General features: G+C 42.0%; 1 non-coding gene across 1 annotated transcript; it reads left to right on the top strand.

The window, feature by feature from the left end:
* The first annotated feature begins 6,803 nt into the window (after positions 1–6,803).
* Positions 6,804–6,907, top strand: LOC129676947 (U6 spliceosomal RNA). The gene has a single exon (XR_008720143.1). It is a non-coding gene; the product is annotated as a U6 spliceosomal RNA (small nuclear RNA).
* Positions 6,908–10,756: the final 3,849 nt, after the last annotated feature.

Here is a 10,756-nt window from a genome sequence, read left to right as displayed (position 1 = left end):
CAGACTACATGAACTGAGACCCTAGATAGAGCACACAGAATCTCTCTTCAGCTTGATAACTTTAACTTTTCTCCTAGAACTATCTGGATTTACAGCTTTCTTCACAGAGCTTCAGCAGCATGACTCAGCAATTATGGTTGTGCTTTAGACCTGTAGGAGCCATCACCCCATGTCCCAAAGCAGAAAAGAAAAGATTTCCTAGAATGCAAGCTACAACACTTCTCTGGTCTGTCGTTAGGAGCTCTAGTGTAGTTGTGTCTATGGGAAAGCTAATGGTCAAGACAGAGACCACAATAGCTTTGTAAAAAAGGCACACTCCCCAAAATGCTTTCAAGATGACCCTCAGTTCTGTATTCCATTCTCTAACTGTGCTAGTTCACATCATTTCAGAGAACACAAAGAAAGCAATACCCAAAGGTGCTTTGCTATGGGAGTGGGGGCTCTCCAACAAAGGTTATCCAGACAACAAGACAGACAGGCACAAAGTGATAATAATAGGATATGGGAAATGAGGTGTACAGGTCCATCTTACACAGAGAGGAAAAAGATAACAGAAGCTTCTTGGGTGCTGCTGATCATTTTGCCAAAACCTGCCAAGACAAGAGTGATGTCCTCAACACTCAGGTTTTATGGCAACATAAGCAGAAAGTTATGTGGAGTCAAATAACTCTTATAATACCTTTAGAAAGAGACAAGCCATAGTTTCTCAAGAATTTCAATTAAGTATTTTCATACATATAATCTCTGTGAATTTAAGACTCAGAATTAAAAAGACCCAAGAGTCTATCTTCCTGATCACAGTTCTCAGAAAACATTTCTTATTAGGAAACCGAGTAGTGCGTTCCAAAGGCTTATGGGTAAGCCCAGAGAGACTAGGAGTTACCTAATGTTATCCTGCTTGTGGATAGACTTGTTTTGATCTCTCAATCATTCCTCCATACTGCTTTTATTATAAAACTGCCCTAAAAGATGAAAAGCTGAGAGCAGATGTCCCATCCCACCACTAAAAAGCTGAATGAACCAGGAACCGCCTTCTGCTTTCTTGGCTCCCATCTTCCCACAGAGATAAACTCTAAAGGGCCAGAATAAAAAAGTACTTTGAAAAGTTCAAGGTGTTTCACAGAGATGTTAGATGGATATGGATTAGTACTCACAGGTCAGAAACTTTATTGAGCACATTCCTTCTCCTCGCCTTCATCTGTAGTATCCCATGTCTACGAACTGCCTATCTCACTCGGGAACATTCGCTAGGATTTGCTCCCTTCTCTATTCTTGTTGCAGCTCTCTCAATACCTTTAGCAAGTTACTTTACTAACAGTGTATGCCCTCTCCAGAAGGTCCCTACTTCCTTCTACCATTAAGATTTCCAGGGGCTGGAGATGGCTTGGCAGCTAAGGATACCTACATCAGGCAACTCACAACCACAACTCCGCTACACAGAATCTAATGGTATCTTCTGCCCTCTGTGAGATACCTACACATACGCACACATATATGTACACATATACATAATTTAAAATTTAAATTAAACTAAACAAGGTTTCCACATGATTCCACTTTCACTGCTTCATATCCCATCTCTGGTGCACCAATGTTAACCGCAAAAAGTGAAATTCTTGGCTGTGCCCTATTAGACATACTGCTTCAGGACAGCTCATCAGTGACTCTTGGATAGATACTATATTCTCTCAATGTGCTTGCTGTTCTCCACATGCAGAACACCTCTCTTTTACTTATAAATTCAACCCAACTTTCAAAAACCAGAAAAAAAAAAAAAAAAAAAAAACAAACCCTGCTCTTTCAAGAAAGCTTTCCTATGGTTTTAAGACACAACTTTTTTGTTTCCCAACTGCAAAGATATTTGTAGTTAAAAACCAACAAGTTAAAACCTTGGGTATTCTTTGTTTAAAAACTATTGTCTCTTTGGGTAAATACTAAATTCAGTCTTGCCAAAACCCAAGCTTTATAAAGTATCTGTATTACACTGTCGGTTAAGCTAAGAAAGTCAGCAAATGCTTGTTTACTGTTTGTGACTAAATAGCAAGGCCTTGTTTTTCTCTTGTTTTCTTATCAACAGTGATGATGCTGGAAGAACAGGAGGGAGGAAAGAACACAGACTCAATGTTATCCTGACCCTGATGCACTTTCTTACTCTTTCCTTCCTGCTTTCACCCACTCTTGGGAGGAAAGCCCCATCCCAGGGTTAAATTGCCAGCTCTACAGGTGAACCCAAACACTCTAAGCAAAGTGGAATTGTACCTAGCTCCATTCTTAACATTCTGATGGGCCTACTTGATAGTGGCAGCTGTCCACAATTTCTGACCACGGTGGGAAGATAAAGGGAAGGAAGAGACAGAAAAGTCAAGACTAGTAGGAGTCTTCCAATACACATTTCAGATGGAAACCCTGAGCTAGTTCTGTTTTGAATTAAGCCCCTTTCTCAAGGTCTGTTTCAAATTAAGCTCCTTACTACAAGGTTTCATGTACCTCAGGATGACCTCAAGCTCACTATAAAGCTGAGGATGACCTTGACCTTCTGATCCTCATGCTTCCACTTTCCCTATACTGAGATTACAGGCATACTTAACTATCTGGTTTATGCGGTCCTGGGAATCCAACCAGGGCCACATGTGCTAGGCAAGCACTCTACTGAGATACACCACGAACCAGCCTCAACTTTTTTTATTATTTAATTATTTTTATTTTTATTAACTACAGTTTATTCACTTTGTATCCTTCCCTCCTCCCCTCCTAATCCTCCCCTCCCTATTCCCCAACTGTGTCCCTCTCCCAGTCCACTGATAATGGAGGTCCTCTTGCCCTTCCCTCTGATCCTAGTCTATCAGGTCCAGCCTCAACTTTTAAAAAATTTCATTCATTCATTTTATTTATGTGAGTGTTTTGTCTACATACATGTATTATAACACACATATGCTTGGTGCTGGCAGAGATTAGAAGAAGCCATCGGATCTCCTGAAACCAGAATTGCAATTGTTTGTGAACCACCATGTGGGTGCTAGGGATCGAATCTAGGTCCTCAGCAAGTGTTCTTAACCACTAAGCAATCTCTCCAGTTGTTATTAATTTTTTAAGACAAGGTTTCCCTGTGTAGCTTATGCTGGTCTAGTACTTGATGCTATCTTGTCCAGCTAGCCTTGGACTCACAATTATACTGCATTAAGTTCTGAGTAACAGGCATGCACCACCACACCTCAGTGTATCCCTCTCTTTTTAAAACCCAAAGATGCAGAGCATGTGTGGGAAGAAATATGTACCTTTCCAATGCAAGACACCATCACAGGCCAAGTCAGCGAGGACTGGGAGCTTCCAAGAAGTTTTTCGTAATTAAGGCAGCCAAAAAGCTGGGAGGCAGACTGAGGCTGACCAGTCTAATCTCAAAGCTAGTGGCTCGGTCCCATGGCACTCTGCCAAGACTTCCCTTACAGGCCAAAACCATACACGTGTTTGGTGGGGACAGGACAAGAAGGCCAGGCAAGGTACCAACTCAATTCCCTGAGGAAGGCACTCCTGGGCATCATACCCAAGACACAAGTAAGCCTTCCCAAACCCACCTCCCCACTCTCCACACCTAATACCATTCCCTCCAGATTAACTACCCTTTCCAGTTCTTTGGAAGGGCTTATCCCTCCAGTTATTTCTGTTTTAATGTCTTCTTGGGCCCTTCCTACTTTACAGAGGTAAATGCTGCTGCCCTCCAAAGACTTTGAAGCCAGGTAAAAATGGTACCTACCTGTAGGGGAAGGGGATAGTTACAGAAACTTTTCAGCACGCCAACATGAGAGCCAGAAACAGTCTCATACCTGCTTCTCAGCTTCTTCCTCATAACTGTATCTGCAGTACCCATCTTAAGTCCAAAAAAAGATCACAGGAAATCGAGGATTGGCTTTGTTCCCCATCCCATCTCTTTCAGAATGACAGGAAGAAAGGTAGGCAAGTTGGGAATGTTTTTGAAAGAATTAATAATGAGCCCCAGTAATGGTAGCACACTACTCTAACCCTAGCACTCAGGAAGCTGAAGCAGAGTGATCACAAATTTGAGAACAGACTGAGCTCCTTAGTGATAAACCTCCTCCCCAAAATAAGAATGAATACTATAACCCCACAAAGATAACTCCTAGCTCCAGAATTCAAAACAAAAACAAACAACCAACCAAAACCCATCCTCCCTTGAACCCCTCCCTCCCTTTGGAATAACATTCCAAATCACAGATGCAGGAAACAATTGTCCTTCAAACAGTCTGGAGGCAAAGTTGGGCAGAAAGGAATGCTGGTGGCTTCTAAGAAGTACCTGACCAGGAAGGAAACAAAGAGCTTATCCACAGTTTTCCAGATCCAGAAGTAGAGGCACTAGATATTGAACATGCACTTTGTTACCTCAGAGGCTGTGACAGAAAGGTCCTTAGATGTGAAAAGCCAAAGGAAGAGAAAAAAAAGATACCCAGACAGAATATACCTGAGCTTCTCCCCAACATGCCTTTGAGTGAGCAGTGGCCACACGAGAATGTGAACCAGACGGTTATAGAAACGCATAGCTACTCAGGTGCAGAGGAGCCTGCATAAGCCAGAGGCTGGAAGTCCCTACCCTGGCATAAGCCCTAGTATCATCCGCTTTCTGTGCACCAGGCTTCTTTTCCAACATCTGCAGGGAAACAGGTGGAGCCAGAAGAAGATCCTAACATCTGACAGGAAACCAAAGCTGTTAAGTAGTTGGGCTGTGCTGGCTCCCACCCTGTTCTGGCCTCTTTGTGGTCTCAGCAGTTGTAGTGCTAGCTATAAGCTTCCCAAGAATCCCCACTGCAGTTCCTAGACACCTGTACACAGCTAGGTTGAATAGACAGATCATCCTGAAGACACGCCTTTTCCAATATATCACCCAACGTATGGCCCTAAGAGGCTCTGCTGGACACAGAAAAGAAGTCATTAGATATGCCTTCCTCTTCTGTGCTTAAATGGTTATATTAAGCCACTGAATAATATTAATTTATAAAGAATTTAAACCAGGGCTGGGAAGATGGCTTAGCTGGCAAAGTATTTGCTACTCCAGCCCAATCACCTAAGTTCAGATCCCTAGTAGCACATGTCTATGATTCCAGAGCTATGAGGCAGACAGGATCCCGAAAGCTCAATGGTTGATCTAGCCAAATCAGTGTGCTCCAGGGTCAATGAGAGACCTTGTTTCAAAAAGTTAAGCGTTAAGCAACTGAGGAAAATACCAAATGCCAACCTCTGGCCTCAACACACACAAGTGCAGATGCATCCTCCACAGCACGTATGTCCCCTCCCAGAAGTAAATTAAAAAAAAAAAAAAAAAAAAAAAAAGGATCAAGTCTAAGACTGTTCTTCTTTGCCGGGAAAAGGCAATTCCTAACATGGATTCCAGACAACACTTCCCCTTCCACACTTCCTCTTTGCACTTCATATAAGATACTCATATTCACAAGGTTTGCAAACCTTAGGCAGATTAGCATCACCACAAGAAGCATACAAGATCACACACTTTGAGGCTGTCCAGTCCTCAAAGTGTTGTACTCGCCATCAAAGTTTCCATTTTAGGTCCCATGGAGAAAACAGAAGGCAAGAATTAAACAAAGCTTTCTCCAGACAGAGGCCTTAACTGCTAACAGAACCAGGGTGGCTCCAGACACCGCACATGCAGGAAAGTGGCTCAGCACCTGGAACCTCCCCTTCCTGTAGCATCAGCAAACTAGCTGATGTCATTGCTCTGGCTGACACATATCTGCCTTCTGGGCCCTGGGATTTTACCCATCCTCACCTCAAAATTGCACAATACATTTCTGCAGCTGGCTACTACAGTCTTTTACTATCTGTTGCCAATGGAACTTTTGGACTAGAGGGCTTGTGACTAAAAAAAGACATTAGTTTCACCCTGGCCCCTGAACACAGATTTTATTCACAGTTCTAGGCCAAAATACATGCTGTTTTTTCTCAAAGAGACAAAGCTACAGAAGAATTAAAAAAGAACATCCTGCACCCCACAGAAAGAAGGACAAAGAAAGATAAAAATCAGCCATGTACTTCTCTGGAACAACAGATAGGACTCAGGCCAATCCCCAGGCAGGAACATCTGAACAAACTTTGGTCACCTGAAGCCCAGTACAGTTTGGAATCTATTCAATAGTAGTTCTCTTTTCCTGAATTTTCAGTCCAGAAGAAGATGCTGCAAGCTCCACATAGGGCAGCTTGCCTAAGTGAGCAGCATGTGAGCCATGTAGATAATGCATAAAACTTCATGCTGGGAGCTTTGCATTCAAGCACTGATTATCTCCTAGTCCAAAATCGAAGGAAAAGTTCATTCCCGCACTAAGCATGTCTGAAGAATGGGATCCTATCACAGTCAGATCACAATTTTCAATAAGGAGCTTTCAGTTGTAGCTAATCCAGCAAGACACACAGGAGGAGAAGGAAGAGCTTAGAAAAGTTAAGCATGGCTATCTCTATCACCTCTCGCCTAGAGACTGTGGCTCAGAGAAAGAGTCAAACTTTCCTTATCATGTGCTCAGAATCCTTTTGAAGTTCTATTCTTTCTCTTTAAACAGGAGACTCAAGAGTTAGTCAGTTACTTTTATAAAATGACAACATGATAGTTGGATGCCCAGATAAACTCATTACTGAAAAACATGGCTGAAATTTGATTTCTACATGATAAAGACACAAAACAATATCTCTAAAAATACTATCAAGAAGTTATAAAATTACATAGTATTTACACATCTCACGCAGGAGTTCAGGAAGGGCAGGTTAATTAAAAGATAGAGCTGGATGCTTGCTATTGCAATACAAATATTAAATCTGGAAACATGCACAGAAGATTAGCATGTCCCCTACACATGGCGGACAGCAAATTCATGAGGCATTCCATATTAAAAAAAAATACAGCCAACCATGCCTACAATCCCAGCCCTCGGAAGATGGAGGTAATAGGATCAGATGTTCAAGGTAAGCCTCCCTCAGCTACACAGCAAATTACAGGCCAGCATGAGACTCAAAAAATTATAACAATTTAAAAATTAAAAAAATATAAATACAGGGTATTTTCCAGAGCAACACTAATGCATTAATACTTCATACCATCTAAAAAAATGTTTTTGATACAGGGTCTCTTTCATAGTCCTAGCTGTCATAGAACTCACTCTGTAGACCAGCCTGGACTTGAACTCACAGAGATCCACCTGCCTCTGCCTCGTGAGTGCTGGGATTGAAGGCATGTGCCACCCCTCACCCCGCCCAGCTCTCCATGTAAATTTTTTTTAAATTTTATTTTTTATTGTTAACTACGTGCCACACAGGTGTGTGTACTCGCAGCACCCAGGGAGGCAGAGGCAGGTTGATCTCTGAGTTTCAGGCCAGCCTGGTCTACAAAGCGAGTTCAGGACTACACAGAGAAACCCTGTCTCCAAAAACAAAAACAAAAAAACAACAAACAAACAAAAACCTTCATGCCTGTGTGTGGGTATATGTACATCAGTGCAGGGACCCTCAGAGACCAGAGGCATTGGATCCCCTAGAGCTGGAGCCATCCAATAAGGCTTCTGGGAACAAAACTTCAGTCATCTGAAAAAACAGCATTTGTTCTTAACTGTCAATCCATCTCTCCTGCCCAGCACCATCTAATGTTAAGTACTTTTTAATTTAATTTTTTGAGAACTTCATACAAGAGAACTGCATTTATACTATTTCCATCCCTTCTTATCCCCACTCCAACTCCTCCTGTGTCTCCCCACCACTCCTCATATTTATGACCTCCTCTTCTTTATTGTTCTCTCTCATAAAAATAAATACTGAGTAAATGCTGAATCCATTTACTGTTGATTATATGTAACTGTGTTTGAGATTGGCCACTTGGGACTGGATAACATATCAGGGGCTTGTCCTTGAAGACTGAGTCTCCTTCTCTCAGCAGCCATTAATTGCCTGGCGCTCTTCATGTGGGAGTGAGACCTTGTAGGATTTCCCCCCATCACATTGGCATGTCAACTGATGGTGTCACTGTGCTGGTCCTGGTGGCTGTTTTGAGATTTCACAAGCGCACAAGTGCACATGTGCACACATATTCACCATATATGCTTTGGGTCTATAGAGCCCATTTCTTTCAAGTATATCAATGTATTTGATCACATTTACTCTACCTTCCCAGTTCTTCCTCTTCCCTATCTCCCTTCTACTAGTTTCCTTTCTTCCCCTAGTAGTTTTTCTACTTCCATGTTATATTTATACACAAAGGGTTTTATGTATCTATAGAAAAATACATAGAATCCACAAATGAAAGAAAACATGCAATATTTGTCTTTCTAAGTTTGGCTTTATTTCAGTTAAAATGACAATCTCTAGTTGTATTCATTTTCTAGCAAATGGTATAATTTCATTCTTCTTTCTGGTACTACACTGTCTAATTCCATTCCCATATGTCTTTCTTTTCAGAAGTATTTCTGCTATAAAGCTTATCAGGTAGGATTAGAATAGTCATAATCAAAAAAGAATAAACAAGGAAGGTTTTTCTTGAAGTAACAAAATAAGTAGATGAGAAATCAAAGGAAAGAACAGAACTAAGGATAGCATAAACAGGGGTTGGAGAGATGATTTGGTGGCTAAGAGCACTGCATGTTCTTCCAGACGACCTGGATTCCATTCCCAGGACCTACACATCTGTAATTCCAGGCCCAGGGGATATGATACTCTCTTCTGACCTCTAAGGAAACCAGGCACAAATATTGTACACAGACATACAAATAGGCAGAACACCCATTCCCCTCCAACCCCCCCAAAAAAGCTGTTAGTAGTATTTGAAAAAATACATAATTACCTATGACTGCTGAATTAGGAGGTTCACAGTTACCCACAACAGGACTGGCCACAAGGAACATCTCGCATTATGTGACAATTACCAGTTGGGTCATCAGCTTAGAACAACTTAAAAACAAATGGAATGGGGGCAAAGTGCCATGTGTCAGATAGGCTCACAGCCTCTTACCAAACCCCAAATCAAACCATTATTTCAACCAGATGTTGTTAGTGTCCACTATAAACATGTCTGAAGAAACCACATTAGCATTCACTTCCTAGTCTCCTAGGGCTGGTTAGATAACAGTGCCCACTCCTTAAAGAATAGGATCAGTGTCACCTAGTCCTAACAATTCCAGTAGACCAGAAGCACCTTCATTGGTAAGGTATGGTCAGGATGGAATCAGAGCCTATAGAATACAATAGTAAATGAATATAGTTTGACGAGCACTATGGTGACTGTCCTAAGGAAAAAGAGATAAAGATTGTGGGATAGCAGAGAGGGCCTGCTTGAAAGTATACAGAAGTCCTGTGAGTAACTCTTCTTTCCAGAACTATTCTGGAGTTCTCTCGCTTTCTCTAGCAGTCTTCAGCAGTTTAAGAGCCTCTGGGTGATGAGGGCAGGAATAGTGAGCATGCTGCCTCAGCCCCATCACTAACCACGTAGGGACGGGTGTCCTCTATGCTATTTACATAGAGTCACTGGGTAGAAAAAGACCTCAGGGGTCCGGCTCATTCTGCAGTGATGAAAACTGAGGTAAATCTTTAAAGGAAAAGGGTCTAAATGAGACAAGACCTGAGTAAATCTCAAGGCATTTCACAAGGGAACAAGATGAAGAAACAGCAAGGTTCTGCTTTTGTCAGCAGCTGTATATGGGGAAGAAAGCTGAGGTTTGTGTAAACAGAAGCTAAACCATCCACCTCTGCTTCAAAGACCCCTTGGTGTTCTTAAGAGGCATCTCTCATCTCTTTAGTCTACTCTTATTTCATAGCTCTTGGTAACAGGATCCCCAAACACTCTGCCTTTCCTTGCTAGAACCAAATCCTGCTTCCTCCACAGCCTAAGATTTGGAGCACAGCCATGTACAGCACAGAAGGAGCCATCAAGAAACATTTGTTATCAAACATTTAAGGTTTCCTGAAACTCCAACTTCCAAGGACTAATCTCCACATGATGGGGAAATCAAAGCCAGATGAAGGTCCAGGTTGAATCTGTGAAGGAGGTGGAAGGTGGGAGGAGGAATTCTGGAACTGGATACACAGAGGACAAGCTTCCCATATGCCTAGGTAACAACAAACAAATGAATGATCCAGGGTGAACCCAGGGTAGACAAACCAGTCATCTCCAGAGGTGAGCTTTGTCAGAGAATGTTCATCATATTATTACACTTTCTACTTCTTCAAGATGACTACCTAGACCAGCTTTGTCTTCACATAGGTCATTTGTGTTACCTTTCGGTTCTACTAAGGATGATCTGTGCTCACAGCAATGGTTCTATTTCATGTCTATATTCACTCCTTGATGCCCTGGCTTACTCTGGGTTCCCATCTCACACTTACAGAGTTTCATCTTCTTTACCATAAAATAAGGACATTTGACAAAAGAAAGTTGAAGTACAGAAAGTGCCCTGAACAAGATCAAACTACAAATTAGCAGTGCAGCAGAGATCAGGACCCAATTCTCTACACATGGTCCATCATCCTCTCAACTGACCACAATACCTCTGTTATCGAAGAAACATCTGTACTAGAGCATGGAGACCAAGAAGCAAAACTATTTATCTGCAAGTTGTTTTAAGGAAAACAGCACAGCCAGAATGTTTGGCAGAGGCTAACTAAATATTTCTTCTATGACCTCTGACAGAAAGAAGACTGGAAGACTGTGGGAGAGGAGTAGGCAGAGCATACAGGAAATGGAAGAGAAGACCACTGCACA

Source organism: Psammomys obesus, unplaced genomic scaffold, assembly GCF_907164565.1.
Source record: "Psammomys obesus unplaced genomic scaffold, mPsaObe1.curated_primary_1811, whole genome shotgun sequence".
Classification (NCBI taxonomy): domain Eukaryota; kingdom Metazoa; phylum Chordata; class Mammalia; order Rodentia; family Muridae; genus Psammomys; species Psammomys obesus.
This window is presented reverse-complemented; position numbering and strand designations above follow the sequence as displayed.